The sequence below is a fragment of the Dermacentor andersoni genome, chromosome 11 (genome assembly GCF_023375885.2).
Source record: "Dermacentor andersoni chromosome 11, qqDerAnde1_hic_scaffold, whole genome shotgun sequence".
Classification (NCBI taxonomy): Eukaryota; Metazoa; Arthropoda; class Arachnida; order Ixodida; family Ixodidae; genus Dermacentor; species Dermacentor andersoni.
In genome coordinates, this window is record NC_092824.1 from 67,639,578 (window position 1) to 67,660,760 (window position 21,183).

General features: G+C 43.6%; 1 protein-coding gene and 1 long non-coding RNA gene across 4 annotated transcripts in view; both read left to right on the forward strand.

Annotated features, from left to right (window-relative positions):
• Positions 1–21,183, forward strand: part of LOC126517700 (uncharacterized) — a 272,083-nt gene that overhangs the window by 168,375 nt on the left and 82,525 nt on the right. The gene's annotated exons all lie outside the window — the stretch shown is intronic.
• On the forward strand, positions 1,358–20,785 carry LOC129384072 (uncharacterized). Of its 2 annotated transcripts, XR_011891071.1 has the most exons (4): positions 1,370–1,886; positions 2,656–2,767; positions 15,817–16,215; positions 20,679–20,785. It is a non-coding gene; the product is annotated as an uncharacterized lncRNA (long non-coding RNA). The 2 variants fall into 2 exon arrangements; XR_008611852.2 differs by lacking the exons at positions 15,817–16,215; positions 20,679–20,785 and adding an exon at positions 6,799–7,090 and having other exon boundaries at positions 1,358–1,886.

Sequence of the window (21,183 nt, forward strand, 5' to 3'; positions counted from 1 at the left end):
CAGATTTTTAGAAAACATTTGAATATGAAGTGTATTGCAAGCAATCAGTGCAGGCTGAAATTATTTATTTGCTTCATGACTTACAAACAACAGGCGATGGAGGAATCAGATTTTGTGTATTCATATAAATACTTTGTACGTACAAAGTAACTATGCATGGCACAACATATAATACTCCTGAATTCATGTCGAAAGATTGTAACGCATACTGTTGAGTAATATCTCATGTGTCTTTTTAACTCTAGAAGTCAACAATGCACCTATGAAATTTTTGTAGTTGGAACAAATGATATGAAGAAATCATTTATACTAATTCAGATGAGTAGACAATTACATTTGCCTTTAACATAGTGCACAGCCCTCAGCACTGAGAACATGCTAGAGATATTGACACATCATAGCAAGAGTCACATACTGTAACAAGTTTAGATATTTTGCTTTACAGCTCGATGTCCAGAGCTGGATTGCTATTATCTTGTAAAATTACCACTCACGTCAATTTTCAAGGAATAAAAAGCCGGATTATTTCAGCCCCATTACAGATATTTATTTTTTTTACTATCAAGCAAGAACGTCTATAAAAGGCCACTCATTGAAGAAGGCAAACAAAACACAAAATTCCACAATCACAATGCAAGGTCATGCAAACGCCTCGTGGGTTCTATCGCAGATGCAGGTAAATCACAAAGATAACCAGGAAACACTACATAATCGCGTTTATTCGCTGGAACGCACTGCAGCCACTTGGCTGTAAAAACATCGTACACCACCGCACATTTCTAGTACACACCACGTAGGACACATGTACGCTGCAGATATATGTGTTTTTTTCTGAGGAATGTTCGTGAGTCGCACGATAAACACAGAAGGCACGGGCGACAGGCGCGCAACCCGCGCACATTGAACACACCGGCACGAAAGCAAATGCGGACGACACCGGTGTAACCTGCGCTACACGAGTGATGAACCCTGGTAGATTTGATGCTTTCCGACTGAAACAGCTACAACACGCTCGGAAATATCGCACGCTGCACAAGCGTACACCTGATACCGTGTCAACAATTCCTGAGGCTACAGTTGATGTTGATGACAGCAGAAAGTTATTTAAAACGAAGTGACAACGCACGTAGCACGGGCAGGAGCTCATAACGCCATGAAAAAACTTCAATACAGCTGACTTGAAGTGCGGTTCTCGGAGGCCATACTTTTGCTGGCTGCATACGGCAGAAGTTGTTCAAAATCGAAAATACGCCATAAAATTTTTTTCTACAGTAAAGTATAGCGTGCAATATAGACGCTTCAATGTTCGTTTTTTTTGTCTCGCAACTATACGTAGTTGGGCGCAATACGGCACAAAATGAGTGGGTACTGGTTAATATTAAGGCATCACGGGGGCCACACAACCGCAAAGGTCTACAGATGACGCTCGCCCCATGCGATCGGTTGGTGGCGCAACCCACCACCCTGTTTCAAAGAAGACGCTCATAGCATTCATTCGTCTACTCTGCTCTCTATTTTGCAACTGCCGGTCGCCGGGCGGTTGCGCGAGCCGTTGTGGCGTGTTTGTCTAATCGTGTGGTTTTGTGTTTGGTGTAACGAAATGTGACTTAGTTCGCGAACACAGAAGTGCCAGAAGATAGCTTGTGTCTCTCTGAAACTCGCCATATGCGTGGCGTGCCAGGAAAATGGGGACCAACGATTTTCATGCCCTGGAGTGCGTTCTCTTTTGTGTCTGGTTGCGGGAAGTTCGCTGGACGTCGCAAAGAAATAATGTGTATTATTAGCGTGCCTCAGCTCGTCCACTACGTAACGGCGTGTAGACTGGGAGTCGACGCAGCACCGGCAACTTGGAGAGCGCTTTTCGACCGCGTCGTACCATTCAAAAGGTAAGTAATCGTGCTTGCTAACCACACGTGTATTGTGCGTGCACTCGTGTGTGCACAGAGTGCACGAGCGTAGAATAGAACCAATAGAACTGCCACGGCAACAGTGGAACCCGTGCTGATGCTTGCTGAGCGCTGGTTGTCAGAATTTAGCTAGGCAAGTTTATTGTCTTAATGCGAAATTGAAAATCATTATAAGCGTTTTCTTCCGTTGAGAAATATTACGTTCGGAAATAATCGTGTTCATCATGTGCGCCTGTGCGTGAGCTCCCGCTTTTCTGCTTAAGTTGCGTAACAACGCTCATCTGCATTTTAACAGATTCTTACTGCAATGACGTTTCCTCGCGTATAAATGCTTCTACGTTGTAAATAATCTGTGCTTACGCGGTTCTGAATTTACGAGCAGTTTTGGAAAAAAAAAAAAAAACGTAAGCAGTCAAAGCTTGCAACAGGTGCAGATTACTAAAAATTTTTAAGACAAGATGTGTTGACATAACTTATGCATAACTAAACATGACACGAGACAGTTGCTTAAACTAAGTCATGAAAAAATTGAATTGGTATGTAAACAAAGATTCTTTGTAATGTGTTGCTGCTGTGTGTGTGTTAAAAATTTTACGGTGATGAAGGGGCCCCTCTGTTGCCACCCTTCATTAATGCAAACATTATTTTCGCGACTATTTTAGATGCTCCTTGCATGTGTTCACACTGTGACAGCGTTAATGTGCCACTGCTATAAATTAACTGCGAACTTTCCGAACTTATTTTGTAGTGGCGAGGCCGTAACCCACACCAGTGTCCACATAATGGAGGAGCCAGCAGAAATGCAGGGAAACCTTGAATGACTGCCATAGCGCAGTGTGTAATCTGATTGCTTGGTTCAGGTATGTATGATGTGTATGTGTTCCAAAGAGTAGGACCTCAGTATCATTCGTGAATAAGTTTATCAACATATTACTCAACACAGCTTACTAAGTAGGCTAAGTATTTTTGCAACTTGCTGCTTATTTGTGTTCATAGCTGTTATTGTTTTCTATATAAAACTAGATCTAACATGTCCTGATGTTAAGTATTTTTTCTTGCATCAATTGCTTGGCTGCAATTTAAATTTCATTTTTGTTTGACAGAATAGTTCTTGCGGAAACCCGCAAGGTGGAGAGAAGTAATTAATAAAGGGAAAATCAGACATCCACCCATTCATTGCAATTGCTACAAAGGAAACCCGTACAGGTTCCTCGAAAGAAAAGCCTCGAAGTTCAAGAAAAATTCGTCATAGTCCGGGACTCGAACCCGGGACCACTGCCTTTCCAGGGCAGCCACTCTACCATCTGAGCTAACCAGGCGGCTAGCAAATGGTAGGGTGAAGTCAAATTTGTCAACAGCTGACAAATTCTGTCTGATTTTCCCTTTATTATTTTTGAAAGAGCGTAGGTTTGGGCATGTTGGCATTCCATAACTTTTAGGTTTTTGGCGCACAGAAAGGAGTGAGAGACAGAGGTACGACGCGGACACAGCGCTAACTTCCAGCAATTGTTTTATTCTACGAAGCGGTACACATATATATAGGTAACAGACAACAGCGTACGCATGCGCATATGTACTGGTTTCTAATCAAATGAGACAGCAACGAGACATGTGTAATGGAAAGTTAAGATGATATCGAAGATGAAAAAGCGACCATGCATAGCCAAAAAATTTTGTGTAATTACAAGATGAAAATGCCATCTCCGTCAAGCCACCCTCTGTGACGTTTAAAAAATCGAATTCTTTTTTTGAAAGATCGATTGAAGGCGTGCTAACACAGATTATTGAAGCGGCGAAGATCGCTAGTTTGGGGAACGCTCGTGTTAGCGCACCTTCAATCGATCTTTCAAAAAAAGAATTTGATTTTTTTAACGTGTCACAGAGGGTGGCTTGATGGAGATGGCATTTTAATCTTGCAATTACAAAAATTTTTTGGCTATGCATGGTTGCTTTTTCATCTTCGATATCATCTTAACTTTCCATTACATGTCTCGTTGCTGTCTCATTTGATTAGAAACCAGTGCATATGTGCATGCTTATGCTGTTGTCTGTTACCCATAAATATGCGTACCGCTTTGTAGAATAAAACAATTGCTGGAAGTTAGCGCTGTGTCCGTGTCGTACCTCTGTCTCTCGTCCCTTTTTGTGCGCTAAAAGCATAAAAGTTATTATTTTTGCTTAGTACACGGTGTATTTCTCACTTTTTTATTTTGGCTTTATTGTTTTGAAACTGTTTCCTATGCTGCAGCTTTTATTTCCATCTTTTCTGTTTATTCTACACGCTTGTGCAGTTTCTGTGCACATAAGAATTCAAAGTGTAGTGGGACAACTATGTTGCATGTCTAAGCACATGGCGTGCTTACCTTTGTTTAACATTCATATTTGCCATTATTTATCTCTTGTTCCCAGAATAACTGCCACTGGCAAATACACATTTGATGAGCCGGAACTTTTTGAAATGATACATGAAGGTCATTATTCACTGTGCTGCAGTTACTGCTGTAACATATGGGTAACAGCACAAACATGATCAGAAGAAGGGGGACACATACACACAGTGCTGGCTAATAACTGGTTTTATTGGCAAGGATAGCACACCTTATATATGCCAGTGAAGCAAAGGAAATGAAGGGGAAAACACGTCAAGGGTGATAGCGTGCTAACCACGCAAGCACAATACAGCCAACCAAGCGCAACAATATGCAAACAATTATTTTTCTTTGCCGTCTGAAGCCCCGGTAGCCACATGTAGAAGATCAAATTCAGCATTACAGAGAGCAAGGGAAGGAGTGCTAAAGCACCTGCTACCAAATTTTCTAATGTAGTAGGCTTCTAAACTGATGCGTGCGGTCGTGTCACTGCCCTTTCCTAGAATCGTCTCTTTCAACCAGGCCACCCATTCAGTATACTTGCTAACGTTCGCAACTAAATGTGCATATTTATCATCTAGTTTCTTTTTTTCACTTTTTGAGCGTGTTCCCTTAAACGGTCATTGACACAGCGACCAGTTTCGCCGACGTAAACCATCCCACATGACATGGGGATGCAATACACCACTCCAGTGGAACATTTTACTAACAGCGGTTGGTGGTTCTTCTGGCATCCACGTTTTCTGGCGTTACAGATATGTGGACACAACTTTCCCAGCTTAATTGGGGCAGAGCAACAAATTGACACGCCGTGCCTACTTGCCACCTTCTTAAGATTGTGGGAAAATTTATGGATGTAAGGGACCACCTCTGTCTTACGTGCCTTCCATTGATCCTCAGCCAGTGTACTTCCTGATCCTCACTTGAATTTTGGAAGTAGGATTTCAGAAACGGCAGTCAAGACCAAGACGGGGAACCTGCAGCCAAAGGCGGCTTGCCTGATTATTAAACGTAGGCTTAATCTGAGGTGGGCACGATTTTTGGAGAGCTGATGCCATACACAACACCGCTATACCTCTCTTAATTGTCTTGGAGTGTGCAGAGTCAAAGGGCAGCAACTTCTTAGCTCGTCGGTAGTAGCCCCAGCAAACATGTCCATCACAGAACATGATTTCTAGGTCTAAAAACTGTAAACTTGAAAGGTCCGGGAGTTCATGGGTGAAACGCAACCGATGTCTATGTTTGCTAAAAATGAAAAATATTTTGCCTAATGTAGAGGGGTAGGGGAAGGTAGGCTGCTTTTTTAAAAGCACTAAAACATTCTCAACATACCTAAAAAATTTTAAAACTGGCATCCATTAAACATCTGTTCCAGTGCATTTTCCACCTTGGCCAGAAAAATGTCAGAAAGAATAGGGGCTACGCAAGAGCCTATGCAGATGCCATCACGCTACAGAAATGACTACTCGTGAAATACAATAAATGTAATTAATTTAGGGAAAATGAGGTATCCACCAAATCATAGCAATTGCTACAAAGGAAACCCATGCGGGTTCCTTAAAGAAAAGCCTTGCAGTTGAAGAAAAATTCGTCCTAGTCCGGGACTAGAACCCAGGACCACTGCCTTTCCAGGGCAGCCACTCTACCAGCTAACCCGGTGGCTAGCAGGTAGTAGGGTAGCAGATGTCAATCGTAGCAATTAATTGCTACGATTGAGTGGATGTCTCATTTTCCCATAATTAATTACTTATCTCCACCTTGCGGGTTTCCGCAGAGCTATTACCACAATAAAAGTAGAGTTCAAATGAAACTGCAATAATGATAGAAAGTTATGAACGGACAAACCGACAGTGTTCTGGAAGGATACGTCGCCATTATTTTCAATGCAGTCTTTGATACACGCTAGCAGTTGATTCTGCGGAACAGAATGAAACAAGTCCTGCACGTCTGCTGAAAAACCGAAACCAACATGATCATTTCCCTTTAAAATCTACTACTGCGACTGATTGCTTTAGAAGAAATGGGTCGTTCAAAGCTAGCGTCTTCAGCTTCTTAGCAAAAACTGGCTAACACACTTCTGCCACGATCCCTCTTCACTAACAGTAGTGCTAAATGGAACTTCGGGCTTATGTGTCTTGGCTGTGAAAAACCCCCTCAAACTGTTCCCTCTGCTGTTAGATATGTCCCTGGCAAAATTTTTGAGGTCTAATTGCTTACAAAACTCAACGAACTTGGTTTTTACTTGCACTTCACTTTTCTCTCCAGGGTCAAAGTTCTTATTAGCCGCTACCAAACCTTTTTCATTGTAAGTTCTCTTGGCCAAAATAATGAACCCACCCTGCTTGTCAGCTTGCATAAGCATCAGGTTGTTACTCTTAAAGAAAGAGATGTCATTCAACAATCTAGTACGGTACGAGTCCGGGGTTTTCGGAGCAAACTTTCGCAGGCAGTCAATACCTTCAAGAAGGCAGCTGTCCCGATTATCATCTTTTCCTGAGTGGCCACTTTTCGATTCATTGCAGTGATATCATGCACAGGAACATCAGCTTGGACCCCAAATTTGGATCCTTTCTGCAGATGTTGCATAATCTTCTCTGGTATATGGATGTCCCCCATGACGCTGACATTGCTTCCATCTTGCGTCATTTTCTTGTCTCCTGTACAACAGAGCAACATATTCAAGATGCACCTCCACCTGCACTCCATGAGCTGTGCCACTAGGCGCTTCAAAGACGCGAGCTTCTTAATCACAAGCCAGTCAGGATGGTCCTTAAATCACAGAAGGTGCAACCTGTCCTGAGCGACTTATTCTGCAAAGTCTTTTCACGTGCCCCCACGCTGGTTTCACAGGGCCGAAGAGGGCACTTACTTCGTTATGGGCGAGTCATTTCCGGATGGAAAAGGCGAACTGTCTTGACTAGCATGTTGCATGGGCGATGTGACTGAGTAGGTTGATGGTGGAAAAGGTGCCTTACAACCTTACAAGAGGAAGGAATAACACTTCACCTTTTGCATCCGGAAAGGACTCGTCCCTAATGAAGTAAGTACCCTCTTCAGCCTTGTGAAACCAGTGTGGGGGCATCTGAAAAGATTTTGCAGAATAAGTCACTCAGAACTGTGACAACAAGTCCAACTTTTTCAGGACTGGTTCCATCTTCTGTGTTTTAAGGACCATCCTGATTGGCTTGCGATTAAGATGCTTGCATCTTGAATGAGTTGCTCCGGTGTTCAGGAGGAAAATGACGCAAGATGGAAGCAATGTCGTCATGGGGGACGTCCACATACCAGGGAAGATTATGCATCATCTTCAGAAAGGATCCAAATTTGGGGTCCAAGCTGATGTTCCTGCACATGATCTCACTGCATTAAATTGGAAAGTGGCCACTCAGGAAAAGATGATAATCGGGACCACCGCCTTCTCAAAGGTGTTGACTGCCTGCTAAAGCTTGCTCCAAAAACCCCGGACTCGCACCATAGTAGATTGTTGAATGACATATCTTTTTTTAAGAGCAACAACCTGATGCTTACGCAAGCTGACAAAGAGAGTGGGCTCATCGTATTACCCAAGTTAGAGAAATTTATTTACAGAAAGGCAGAGAGGTCGGCCTGAGCTATAACTTGCTCTGGCCTGCTACTCTACACTGGGGAAGAGGGACGGGGAGGGAAAGGGCTGATGAATGATGATGGTATAAGGAAGAGATGTGTATATACAAATTCAGAGTTGTGGCCTCTCTAAAGCCGTGCGTCCAGCCCAGTGGCTTGGAGAAAAGCTACAGCGGCTCTTAGGCCAAGGACCTAAAAGAAACTCGTCCGATAGCGGTCTCTCATGGATCTTTGCAATGGAAGAGACAAGTTGCTGTCGTTCTTGCGCGTAGGTGGGACACGCAAAATATATGTTCAAGCGTTTCTGGCACCTCACAGAATTCAGTTTGGGCTAGTATCACTGGCACCTATCATATGTCTATAACGGTTGGTGAATGCAACACCAAGGCGAATCCGGTGCACCATGCTCGTGTGGCTTCTTTTGAGCTTGTGAGGCATACGAAATTTCATTTCTTGGTCCCATTTGTGTAATCGCTTGTGTCATCGATCTGGTTGGGTCCAGTGTTCCTAACGTAGAGTTGCGGTTTACGCGACGAAGTAGGACGTTTGTGTCTGCACGTGAGAACGGAATGCGTACTTCACAAGCATTATCTAAAGCAGTTTTCGCTTCAGCTTCTGCCTGTTCGCTCCCGATCAGGCCACAGTGTGAGGGTATCCACTGAAAGGTGACATTGTGGCCATATCTAGTTGCGTGGTCGAGCCGTTCTGTAATTTCTATAGCCATGGAATAATACGGGCCCCGTCTGAGGACACAGTCAAGCGTTTGAAGAGCTGGCTTGCAATCGCAGAATATTGTCCATGCGTGAGGAGGCTCCTCGGAAAGAAATCGAAGTGCCTCCTGGATAGAAACAAGTTCTGAGGCAGTTGATGTTGAGCTATGGCCTAGTTTAAACCGCCGAGCAATGATCATATGTGGAATGACGAAGGCTGCAGTGGAGGCATATGGTGTGACAGAGCCATCGGTATACACGTGTGCAGTATCTCCGTACTTTGCAGAAATGTGCCACAGGGCGAGTTGCCTGAGGCCAATAGATGCAACGGATATGACTTTTTAGTAATTCCAGGTATCTGCAATGTGACGACAGGTTTAGGCAGAACCCACGGGGGTATTGTTGGAATACAGGCGGGAGAAAATCTCTATTGCAAAACGCGTTGATGGCGCGATATAGTCCTTGAAAAGCTGGAACCTGGGTGGGTGGCAGGGAGCGATGACAGAGGATGGTGCCTGTGTCGGGTCAACACGCGAAGGTACATTCGAAGAGGCTCGCAGAGCAAGTATACCCCAATATGACAAGTAAGAGCTTCCGCTATTGTTCCATTGGTTGACGTGCATCGTGGGAGGCCTAAACATGTGTGCAATGCTTGAGCTTGAATGCTCTCCAGCGCGCGCACACAGCTAAGTCTCATGCTTGAGAGCGCCGGAATGCTGTACCGTATATACCCTACGAATAGTGCTTGGTACAGTTGGAGTAACGACGACTCCGAGGGGCCCCATCTTGTTCCTGCAACGATGCGAAGGACGTGAACAAAACTCTTCAGCTTTGACTTCAGTGCGGCGACATGTCTTGACCAAGATAATCCCCAGTCTATGACTACACCAAGGAATCTGTGGTGTGTAACCGTAGGTATCGCTACTCCGTTGATGATTATCGGATACCTGGTCATTTGTTTTCGCGTGAATGTAATCACGGAACATTTTTCTGTTGAGAGTTGGAGGCCTTGACGCCGCAGATACTTAGCTGTGATTGTCACTGCACGTTGAAGCCTAGCACGCATTTGGGGACAGGTGGCTCCAGATGTCCATATGCATATGTCGTCCGCATATGCGCTAATCTTCACCGTGCTAGGAAGTTCGGATGCAAGGCCAATCAATGCAACATTGAAAAGAGTTGGACTGAGAACTCCTCCTTGTGGAACACCTCAATGTATATGGTACTGTCCGGTGTCACCATCACTTGTCGACATATACACCGTGCGGCCACTGAGGTAGCTAACAATCCATGCATATCGCCGGCCACCGACGTCTAAATCTTCCAGTGCATCAAGGATTGCATAATGGAGTACATTGTCGTATGCACCCTTAATATCCAGAAAAACAGCTCCAACTAACCGACGGCGACTTCTTTCTTGTTCAACAGTGGATACCAAGTCAATAACACCGTCAATGGAAGAACGGCCTCTTCTAAATCCATGCATAAAATCAGGAAAGCAATTATTTTTCTCTAGAAACCATTCCAGCCTTGACAAGACCATTCTTTCCATTACTTTGTCGGCGCAACTGGCTAAGGTGATCGGTCTGCAGCTCGTTAGGGTATTTCCCCAGTTTAAGCAGGCCTACAACGCAACTGCATTTCCAAGAATCTGGAACATTTCCTGTCTCCCACGTCATATTATAATAAGATAGAAGAAGACGTCATGATTCGATGCCAAGATGGGTCACGCCGGCAGCAGGACCAGACGGAATCCCATACGTTACCCAAGGGAATTTACAATTAAAAATGTTTGGTAGCGGCTAATAAGAACTGTGTCCCTGGAGAGAAAAGTGAAGTGCGAGGAAAAATTAAGTTCGTTGAGTTTTGTACCAATTATACCTTGGAAAGTTTGCCAGGGACATATCTAACAGCAGAGGGAACAGTTTGAGGGGGGTTTTCACAGCCAAGACACATAAGCCCAAAGTTCCGTTTAGCACTATTGTTAGTGAACAGGGATCGTGGCAGAAGTGTTAGCCAGTTTTTGCTAAAGAAGCTCAAGGCGCTAGCTTTAAACGACCCATTACCTTTAAAGAAATCAGTTGCAGTAGTACAGTTTTTAGAGCGAAATGATCATGTTGGTTTCGGTTTTTCGGAAGATGTGCAGGAGTTGTTTAATTCTGTTCCACAGAATCAACTGCTAGCATGTGTCAAAGAGTGCATAGAAGATAACGGCGACGTATCCTTCCAGAACACCGTTGGTTTGGCCGTTCATAATTTTCTATCTTTATTGCAGTTTTATTTGAACTCGACTTTTATTGTATTTGACAAGCAGCTGTTTTTGCAGTGCGATGGCATCTGCATAGGGTCTTGCGTAGCCCCTAATCTTTGTGACAGTTTTCAGGTAAAGGTGGACAACACACTGGAACAAGTGTTTAATGGGGGGCCGGTTTTAAAACTTTTTCGGCATGTTGACACTTATTTGGTGCTTTTATAAACAGCAGCCCACCTTCACCTACCCTCTACAGTAGGCAAAGTGTTATCTATATTTAGCAAACATAGACGTGAGTTGCCTTTCACCCTTGAACTTCCGAACCTTTCAATTTTAGTTTTTATACGTAAAGATTACGTTCAGTGATGGACATGTTGGCTGGGCCTCCAACCCACGGGCTAAGGAATTGCTGCCCTTTCACTCGGCACACTCCAAGACAATTAAGAGAAGTATACAGGTGTTGCGTATGGAATAGGCTCTCCAAAAATCGTGCCCACATCAGATTAAGCTCAGTTTTCATAATCAGGTAAGCCGTCTTTTAGCTGCAGGGTTCCCCATCTCGGTCTTGACTGCCATTTCAGAAGTCCTCCTTGAAAAGTTCAAGTGTGGATGTGGAAGTGCAATGGTTGAGGATCAACTGAAGGCACCTAAGACAGAGGTGGTCCCTTACATCCACAAACTTTCCCACAATCTTAAGGTGGCAAGTAGGCATGGTGTGCCAATTTGTTTCTATGCCCGAAATGAGCTGGGAAAGTTGTGTCAACGTATATGTAATGCTAGAAAATGTGGATGCCAGAAGAAGCACCAACCGCCGTTAGCAAAATGTTCCACTGGAGTGGTGTATTGCATCCCCATGTCATGTGGGATGTTTTCTGTCCGTGAAATTGCTCGCTGTATCAATGACCGTTCAGGGGAACACCCTCAAAAACTGAAAAAAAAAACACTAGATGAGAAATATGCACATTTAGTTGCGCACGTTAGCAAGTATACGGATTGTATGGCCCAGTTGAAAGTCACGACGATTCTAGGAAAGAGCAGTGACAAGACTGCGCACATCAGTTTAAAAACCTTCCACATTAGAAAATTCGGTAGCAACTGTTTTAGCACCCCTCACTTTGCTCTCTTTGATGCTGAATCTGATCTTCTGGGTGCGGCTATCGGGGCTTCAGATTGCAAAGGAAAAGAAAAATAATTGTTTGCGCTTTGTTGTGTTTGGTTGGCTTCATTGCGCTTGTGAACTTGGCACGCTTTCACCCTTGACATAATTTTCCCTTTCATTTCCCTTGCTTCACTCTGGCATATACAGGGTGTCCCACATAACCTGAGCCAAGAATTTAAAAATGAAAGGCACGTGTGAAGGGAATTGAACGAAACCCATACTATTCGCAATAGCCTATAGTAACTCAGACAATTTTTTGTTTTCCCCATAACTTGCTAATTAAATAAGTTTAATTGCAGAACTTTTAGTTATTGGCTGAGGACCCCAAGTGTGGTACGCAGATTTGTAGAGCACCTTCAGAAACCACCGATCGAGTTCTTTCCTTTACTAAATGTCTCATGTAGTCCGTTTTTCTTGGTTGCAAAGAAAGCCCATGAAATATGATGAAGGCCACGTGATGGAACATAGTGGTATTGTGCTGCTCTCAAGCGTGCGTTCGGTGAACAAGGTTGGCTGCATCGTGACTGGTGACGAGAAAGTGGCAGGGCATTCTTTATCTCATTGGCACCGCTCCGCCTGCAGCATGCATTTTCGCCATCATCCGACGGGAGCCGACCTTGTTCACCGAAGGCACGCTTGAGAGGAGCACAATACCACTGCGCAAGCACTCTGTCACGTGCCTTGTTTCATATTTCGCGGACTTTCTTTGCAACTGAAAGCAGATGAAAGCATTTTATCTCATTCTAAAAGTATCTTTGTTGTAACCACCAGTGTCTAGAGCAAGCATCATATGCACAGCAACTCATAATAAGTTTTTAAGTTGGATGGGCGAGTACCTATAGCTAAGTATACCTGTGCATATACTTTCTACATATTAGCTAGTATTTTAGCCACACGAAACAGCCTATGTTGTGTTTGCTGAAGTCAAATTTGTGGTTGATGCACCTGCTTTTTTTTTGTTGTGCACTTACACTTCTGTGGTCTCTTAAGCACTGTAGTCGTGTGACAGCTGAAGTATTGCAGTAGTGTCGAAGTTAGCGTGCTACACTATGCCGACACATACCTATCACCGTATTCGTGCATTTTCCGAGAACCAGCTGTGTTCACTAGGTGAAATTTGTAGTGTCCTTATGAGTTTGCCATTCAGTTCATGTAACTTTTCAGGACAGAATTTGCACAGGGAGGGAAGGGAGACCATACAACATGACTGGTGCTATGCATCAGATTTAGATTGTTCATCTGTTTTTTTCACCTCTGGTAACGGAATGGCCAACAATAACAGTAAGGAATATCACTTAAATACTGGGACGTGTCAGTCCGCTCTCATTATGATTGTGTGGAAAAGAGGAACACTCTCTAAATGACACAGAATAGCAATCACTCTGTGCTTTCTAATTCTATTTGTTTGCAACATTTGCCCTCATTCTAAAAGAACGTTTGTGCAGTACAAGTGCACATGCAGTGTAAACATTTTCTGTATTTCTTCCCATAAAATAAACATTTAAACATTGAATTGGTAGCTTTTGTGCGCTGTGGTCTCTCTTCTGTCCCTTGTGTTGTATGCAAAAGTTAAACATGAACATGCACCAACTTTCTCAGTTACTCGTCAGTCAGTGTTGATAAACTCACAATGTTTCCAGCCAGAACATTCTTACCATTTATGTCACATCCAGTCAGTATAGTACTACTCTGGCTTTTCATAAAGCATGCTAATATGTACTTCTGCATTTATAGTTTATGTAATGATAGCCTAACAGCACAAGCCAAAAGTTGTAGAGATACAAGCCGTCTAATTGCTCAGAGGGTGATCAGAGGCGGATACTAAGAGAGCTCTTCTGATTGGCTGGTACAACCTGTACCACACAGTAACTTTCTCTTGAGCGACTTGGTCATTGCTAAATGCCATGCTGTTGTAGTGCAACAAACTGCAAAAAGATACAAAAGGACAGAAAGAAGGGAAAGAAAGATGGCACTACACTTACAACTGTTTATTAGGCACAAAACTTGCTACATATATATTGCGCACACTCTTGACATCAGGGGCAGCAAAAAGAGCAAGTGACAGGTCATGTTGTTTGTGTGAAACCCAACAATTTCATTTCCACATCATATAAAAACATGTTTGACTAACACATGCTTGACCACTGATCTGAATGTGATATGCCTCTAGTAGTTCCCGCGCGGTTTTATCTCTACTCATACCTGGGATTCTCACCTCAGAAAAACGTGGCTTACAGGAGCACGATTTGCAATGTGCAGAGAGATGGGTGTTCATATCCTTTTTTAAATTGTTTTTGTTCCCTCATTCGGTCATTCACACAATGGCCAATCTGCCCGACATAGGTTTTCCCATAACTTAACGGTGTCTGGTAAATCACGTGGACCGCTTTTCCACATAGCTTTTTTGTCTAGTTTCAAGCATCGTGTCCAGCAGCTTTTAAATGCCAGATTTCCTCATTCGGTCATCACCTAGTGGCAGAAACCTCGCTGCAGCAACTCAAATGTTACAATAATCCGAAGGGGAGTGAGGGAAGTAAGCACGATTCCCAAAGAAAGGCTCAAGTGGCTCCTTATTACCACAGGGTGAGCCACAGCCTCAAGGCAGCGAACAGGTATGAGGTACCTGTTGTTTTCTTCCTCGAACACGCTGTCTTGCCTATGTCCCCGAATCATAGAATGTGCAGTGCAAATGTACGAAGTCAAACATGCAAAGTGCTACGTGGAAAAGTGTTCCACTGCTGTGGTTTACCAGATACATGTACCGCTAAGTTACAGGAAAACCTACATCGGGCAGACTGGCCGTTGTGTGAACGACTGAATGAGGGAACATGCAAACAATTTAAAAGCGCATATGAATGCCCATTTTTCTGTGTATTGTATACCGTGCTGCTGTACTGTAAGCCAAGTTGTTCTGTGGTGAGAATCCTAGGTAAGAGTAGCGATAAAACTGCGCAGGAACTGCTAGAGGCATGTCACATTCGTATAACTGGTCAAGCGTGTGTTAGTCAAACATCTGTTTTGTTATATGATGCAAAAAGAAATTGTTGGGTTTGACGAAAACAAGATGATCTGACACTTGCTCTTTTCTTCCCCTGATGTCGAGAGTGTGCGCGGTATATATGTAGCAAGTTTTGTGTCTAATAAACAGTTGAGTGTGGAGCCGTCTTTCCCTTTTTTCTGTCCATTAAAACCTTTCTTTTTCCAGTTTTTCGTGCTACCCCATGCCGTACAACCTGTACCACTTTCTACACTTCACAAAGCTGAAAGTCAACTTGGGCTCACTGAAAGTCGTTGTGTATTGCTTGTGTAGTCTCTTTAAAGATTACCTTCAAACAGAGGTAAGCCATATAATTTTGTGTGGAGCCCCTACACTAATGCCACTGGACATACTTCTTTTTGCTGCCAGCAGTTAGTGACATAAAACCAATGGCTGATTGCACAAACAATAAAGATGCATAAAAAATGCTTGATGTCAGATTTCTCAGGTTCCTGTAAACAAAGCAAATTAGCTGCTTTAATGAGAAAGTTTGGCAGACTGGGTGGGAATAGAACCTGGGGTGTGAAACAAGGACACTTCTGTGATGCCACAATATCCATGTGCTTTTGGAAGTAACCGTTGCAGATGTAAACGCTACTGAGGGTGAGCTTTGTGTTGTGCCAAGAACTAGGTCTTTAAAAATCGGTTGTCAGTCCCTTTAAGGTGTGCCTACTGTGTGTCATATTGTGCACGTCACATTGCAGCCATCTGGTTCACTAAAGATGCTTTCACATTCCCACACCTAAGCAGTCTTAACGTGTCTCTGCCCTTTTATTGCAGGTACACCTAGCAAATGTGTACATTGACGAGGAGTGGCACCTGCTCTAGTGCCATGGCTAGGACTCCCTGTTCTGCAAAGAACTGGCGAAACTGGTGTGCGGAGTTCTGGCACTCAGGATAGGAGCATCACAGGGGCTCTTTGGTGGTGCTTCCTGAACGACCGCAATTTCATTGAGAAGCCGGCATTGAGCCTCCATAAATTGGAAGCTGTGGACAGTATCATCGACATTGTTTCAAATTTGTTTGTGTAATGTTTGTAACAATACATGTATTACAGTGAAATGATTAATTTTCCAGATGCACTTGATGCATATCTTTCGAGATGTGGTGCCCCTGAGGAGGAGAAATCGCGGTGCTCAAAATGGACCGTAGCCTAGCAGACATGCTGAGAGAAATTAAGTAAGCGTGTAATTGCAAACATGTGTACATGCAGTAAACCTCATTAATTTGAACTCGTGGGGGCCATGCGAAATGTCAGGACTAAGCAAACGCAACCAAAATAGTTTAAAATATATATTTATGTTTCGGCTTCCCACGGGAGCCTTGTTCACAATGAAACCAGCAGCAGAGTAGGTAACGTTCTTATCTGCAGCTCAAAACATGATTAAGGTACTTGGCATACATGGACATGGATGATTAGAGATTCAAGATAAAGACGCGTAAAATGATTTCATTCCTTAACAATCAAGCTATATTTTTCCTAGCTAATTGTGACGTAGTTGCGCAGTGCTTGGCCAGGGCATTCGATGCAAAGTATCGTTTCTGGACATCATTCCTGTGCTGTGTAAGTCTTTTTTTTGGAGTTGCCGGTTTCTCCGATGTAGACGTACCGACAGTTCGCACACCGAAGGACCTACACTACGCCTGGGAACTTGCCCTTTTCCGAACGGTCTTTCACATGCATGAGCTCGTGTTTACGTTTTGGAACGTGCACAGCCTGCACATCATATGACCACAACGCATGCAAGGGTCTCGCTTATGCAGGGGACCTATGGTATTGAAGCCCATTTTTCGGGGGGTCCAGGGAGGGTGGGTACTGCGCAAGCCAGCTGACACCCTACTGTGTCAATGGAGTACTCAAGGTATCCACAAGCCATCAATTCCCACTGCACAAGTGAATTGTCTGCCATGTGGTCTTCTACTGTTGTGCACACATTTTTCACCCAACGAAGGAGAGAGCAGACAACAGACCTCTTTTGCGAAGCAGGGTGCACCAATGTGTAGTTGAGGTAGCGCCCCGTGTGAGTTAGCTTCCTAAACACCTCGAATAACAGGTTTGGCCCTTTATGCTGCACGAGGCTGTCCAAGAATGACAGTTGGCCTTCAGATTCCACTTCTATGGTGAACTTAATTGCTGCTTGCATTACTGTTTAAGTGAGCCGTGAGGAGGTGAATATTCTGTTGCAAAACTCTGAAACAGTCGACATATCTGAAAAAGACCTTAGGTGTCGATGTAAACGAGCTAACCTTGAGTTAAACCTCGACCTCTTCACGGCTCACTTAAACAATTGCAAGCAAAATTAGGTTCACCATAGAAGTGGAATGTGAAGGTCAAGTGTCATTCTTGGACTCCCTTGTGCCACGCGAAGGGCCAAACCTGTTATGTGAGGTGTTTAGGAAGCTAACTGACACGGGGCGCTACCTCAACTACACATTGGTGCACCCTGCTTCGCAGAAGAGGTCTGTTGTCTGCTCTCTCCTTCGTTGGGTGAAAAATGTGTGCACAACAGCAGAAGACCACATGGCAGACAATTCACTTGTGCGGTGGGAATTGATGGCTTGGGGATACCCTGAGTACTTCATTGACTCAGTAGGGTGCCAGCTGGCTCACGCAGTACCCACCCACCCTGGACCCCCCCCAAAAAACGGGCTTCAATACCATACATCCGTGGCATAAGCGAGACCCTTGCTCATGTGGAAGAGCACGGCAGGAAGAACAAATCCTGACAGGCTTGCCAACTGTCACGAATTTCAGCGCTTCAGGAATGGACAGACACGCAATGCAAATATGTTAAATATTTTTCCCAAGACACAATGTAACCCAAAACAAATGACCAGCAAAGTAAGTGTGCACAAAATATACCCTGTACACAAAAGAGATTAACAAAACTAGGTATATACATAATCAAAACAAATGAGAAATTAGCTGTATAATGTTTATAGTCTGACTGGCCAAGTGACAGTCCCCAAGAATTGAATGTTCTGACTGTCAGAGTAGCAGTGAACGTCGGCAAGGCGTGGTGCAAGATGTCAGCCTGCGTAGTTGCAACATGACGTAGACATAGACCTTCGTTGTGAGTGACGAGGTTGTCGTCCCCTTACGAGACTTGCATTGCACAGGACGCAGTCTGGACTAGTCAGGCATTGTGTGGCCGACGTGGTCAGGTGATTGTGGCACTGGACAAGGCCGGTTATGGCAGTGTGGCGTTGGGTTGGGGTTGCAGAGCATAGTCATGGCGATGTAGTCAGGTCTTGGAAGCTGTTGTTGGCCAACTCTTGGATGTCCTCTCGTCTGTCCGTGGTCCCAAGCTACTACTTCCCATCTCCAAACACAGCTAGAGATGCAACTGCCTTGCTTCTCATCCATGTCAGCAATGCGCGCTCCTTGGTTTTCCTCCCCTTTTCCTTCAATTTTTCTCTGACACTTCACATGCTTCCTCACCTCATGTATCCATTCTCCATTTCACTGACCAATGTCGTCTGCTCCACATTATCGCACATGCTCTGCCGGTGACTCGTGACAGTGTGAAAAGGGAAAGCATGGCAGCAAACGTATCCACTTGTCAGTCAGCACTGTGTTTGTCTTTTGTTTTATCTCATCTGTTGGTACTGTTCCTTGCCAAGGTGGCCAAGGTTTGTATTCAACATATGAAAAGAGTGCAGTGCAAACCGGAAATGAGATGGTACCCTAGCTTGAATGGAAGCATACTTCGTTGACTTCAGTTTCACAAATGGCCAGGAGTGTACACCTTGAGACACTAGTTTATGGCATTGTAGGTCTTGAAGGCCGTGGAATTGGCTAACATGGCTAACACTTTTCTGCATGCTTCACTTGATGATTATCGTAAACCACAAGTGTTCTCAGCATTATGTTCAAATGCCTTATGCCATTTTAATGTGATGTTTAACATGCCTCCCTTCTCTGCTACTAGTGCACTTTCTATTTCGTTGCTTATATGTACCTTTTATTTACTTATTAGTTATGTGTAATATCTGCAGTGTCATTGTCTTACAGCGACACTGTTACGAGGTGTTTCACAATGGTTACAGTCTATATTCTTTTTTTAATTATGTGCAATATATGCAGTGCCATTGAGGCATCCAACATCTTAAGCGATGCTGTTAAGAAAAGTTACAATGTGGATGCAGCCACATTAAATGTAAATGCAACGCTGGTTCGGAGCCTTGAACTTGTTTTGAGACATAATTATCAACAATTATAAAATAAAAGTTGCCTGCATATACCTTGTTAGAATACATAGCTTATTTGCACGGTTTCTGAATAAGTAATTCATAATTTTTGTTTCTCGCATTTTATTATACTGGCTTTGTGTTAAAAGTCGGCAAGGACCTTGTACGGCTGCTGCCATAAAAGCAGATGCCAAGCTGCTGCTAGCCTGCATGCAGGCTATCACTAATACAACCAGCCTTGACCATGCTCGAGCGCAGCAGCACTTGCTGTGTGCAAGCAAGGCTGTGAGCCAGCAATCAGATCCCTTATTCCTCTGAAGGGTGTGAGAAATCTCTTATAACAGTGTTGTCAGATTGGCACAGTAAAACTTCATTTGGGCCTAGTTGGTACATAATTCTGAACTTAACGTTACAGCGCAGACACTTAAGACGAACCACAAAAAGCGCCAGTGTGTGTCGTGTCTTTTTGTGGTTCGTCTTAGGTGTTTGCGCTGTAATGTTAAGTTCAGATTGGCACACTTCTCTAAAAGATTTTTTTTTACTTTTTATCCTTCCCAAGATGTTACGGAATGAAGCTTCCAAAAGTTGTCATCTCAACTAGGCCACATGTTCTTTTATGATGCGGTCTTCAGCACTGCCTGTTTTTTGCCTTTAATCGTCAGAAGTGAGCCCATGGTGGTTCTAAGGCTCTGTAAGCGTTCTTGCACCAGCAGCATTGTCCAGGTGGAATATCAGTAAGGAAGTTTGGATGATGGCCATCAGAAGCCCACTTGTCATTATTCTGCCACTTTTGTTGCTTTTCTTGAGACTGCTTTTTCTTTCAATGTTATTGTGTTAAGAAATTTAAGCATGACGTATGTTTGGAGCTAAGGGCATGATCCACCGGCTTCAAAGTTCCTAGAGTCAGTCTGCGCAAGGAATTGTGAGGCGGTGCTGCTATTAAAAGCATGCACTTTCACCCGCTCTTAAAATCGGGGTACAATACAATGAACATTTTACCATCCCTTACGACTCTCTCTTAGCCACTATGTTTGCCTTTCGGTAATATGGGGGGAAAAAGCAAAGCTGAACTCTGCTTTATTTAGGCCACTCTGCCAGCTTGTCACAGTAAAAATGGCTCTGTTAGTGCCTACCAGAACTTTCATTTTCCTAATCATTTAATTTTGAAGTGCAATAAGTGTTTTGGCGTCTTCTCAACGTTTTGCTGCTTTAACTCTTGCACATGTCAATATTAATGAGAAATGATGTCCTCTTTACCTTTTGTAGTACCACAGTCTAGATTTGTCAGAGAATGCACTGTTATAGCTACGTTATTTCTACAATAACTGTATTGCACCTTGTTTAGGCACTTGTGGCTGATTTCCATGTATTTTTTATGTACTTCATAAGGTCTGTGCTTAAACCTGCAGCTGGATGAGTTGCTTTCTATTCTTACTGCTTGGTTTGTGCAGATAACACATGGGCAAGAAAGAATCAAAAACCAGTTGAGAGATTGTGCTTGCGTCGTCCATTTCTTCCTTGCCTCTGCTTATGCAATAAATTTATTTTCTACAAAGCACTACTTTGCTTACTTTTGTTTGCATCTTCTAGCTTGCAAACCAATATATTGTGTATTTCTCAGTGTGGAAACTCAATATTGAAAATTCTTAAATTGGCATACTAGCCGAGTCATGTGAACAGATACTCCCATATGTTCCTGTAAAACCTCCATGATCATTGTAAAGAAATACTATGGTACTTTGAAAAGCCTCCCTCGAATGTAAAAAAGTATTCCCATAGTTCCCTGCGAAAGCTCTTTGATGGAGGTAAACATATACTCCCGTAGTTCCCTACAAAAGCTCCGCGATTGAGGTAAACACGTGCTCCCATAGTTCCCTGCGAAAGCTCTTTGATGGAGGTAAACATATACTCCCATAGTTCCCTGCAAAAGCGCTTTGATGGAGGTAAACATATACT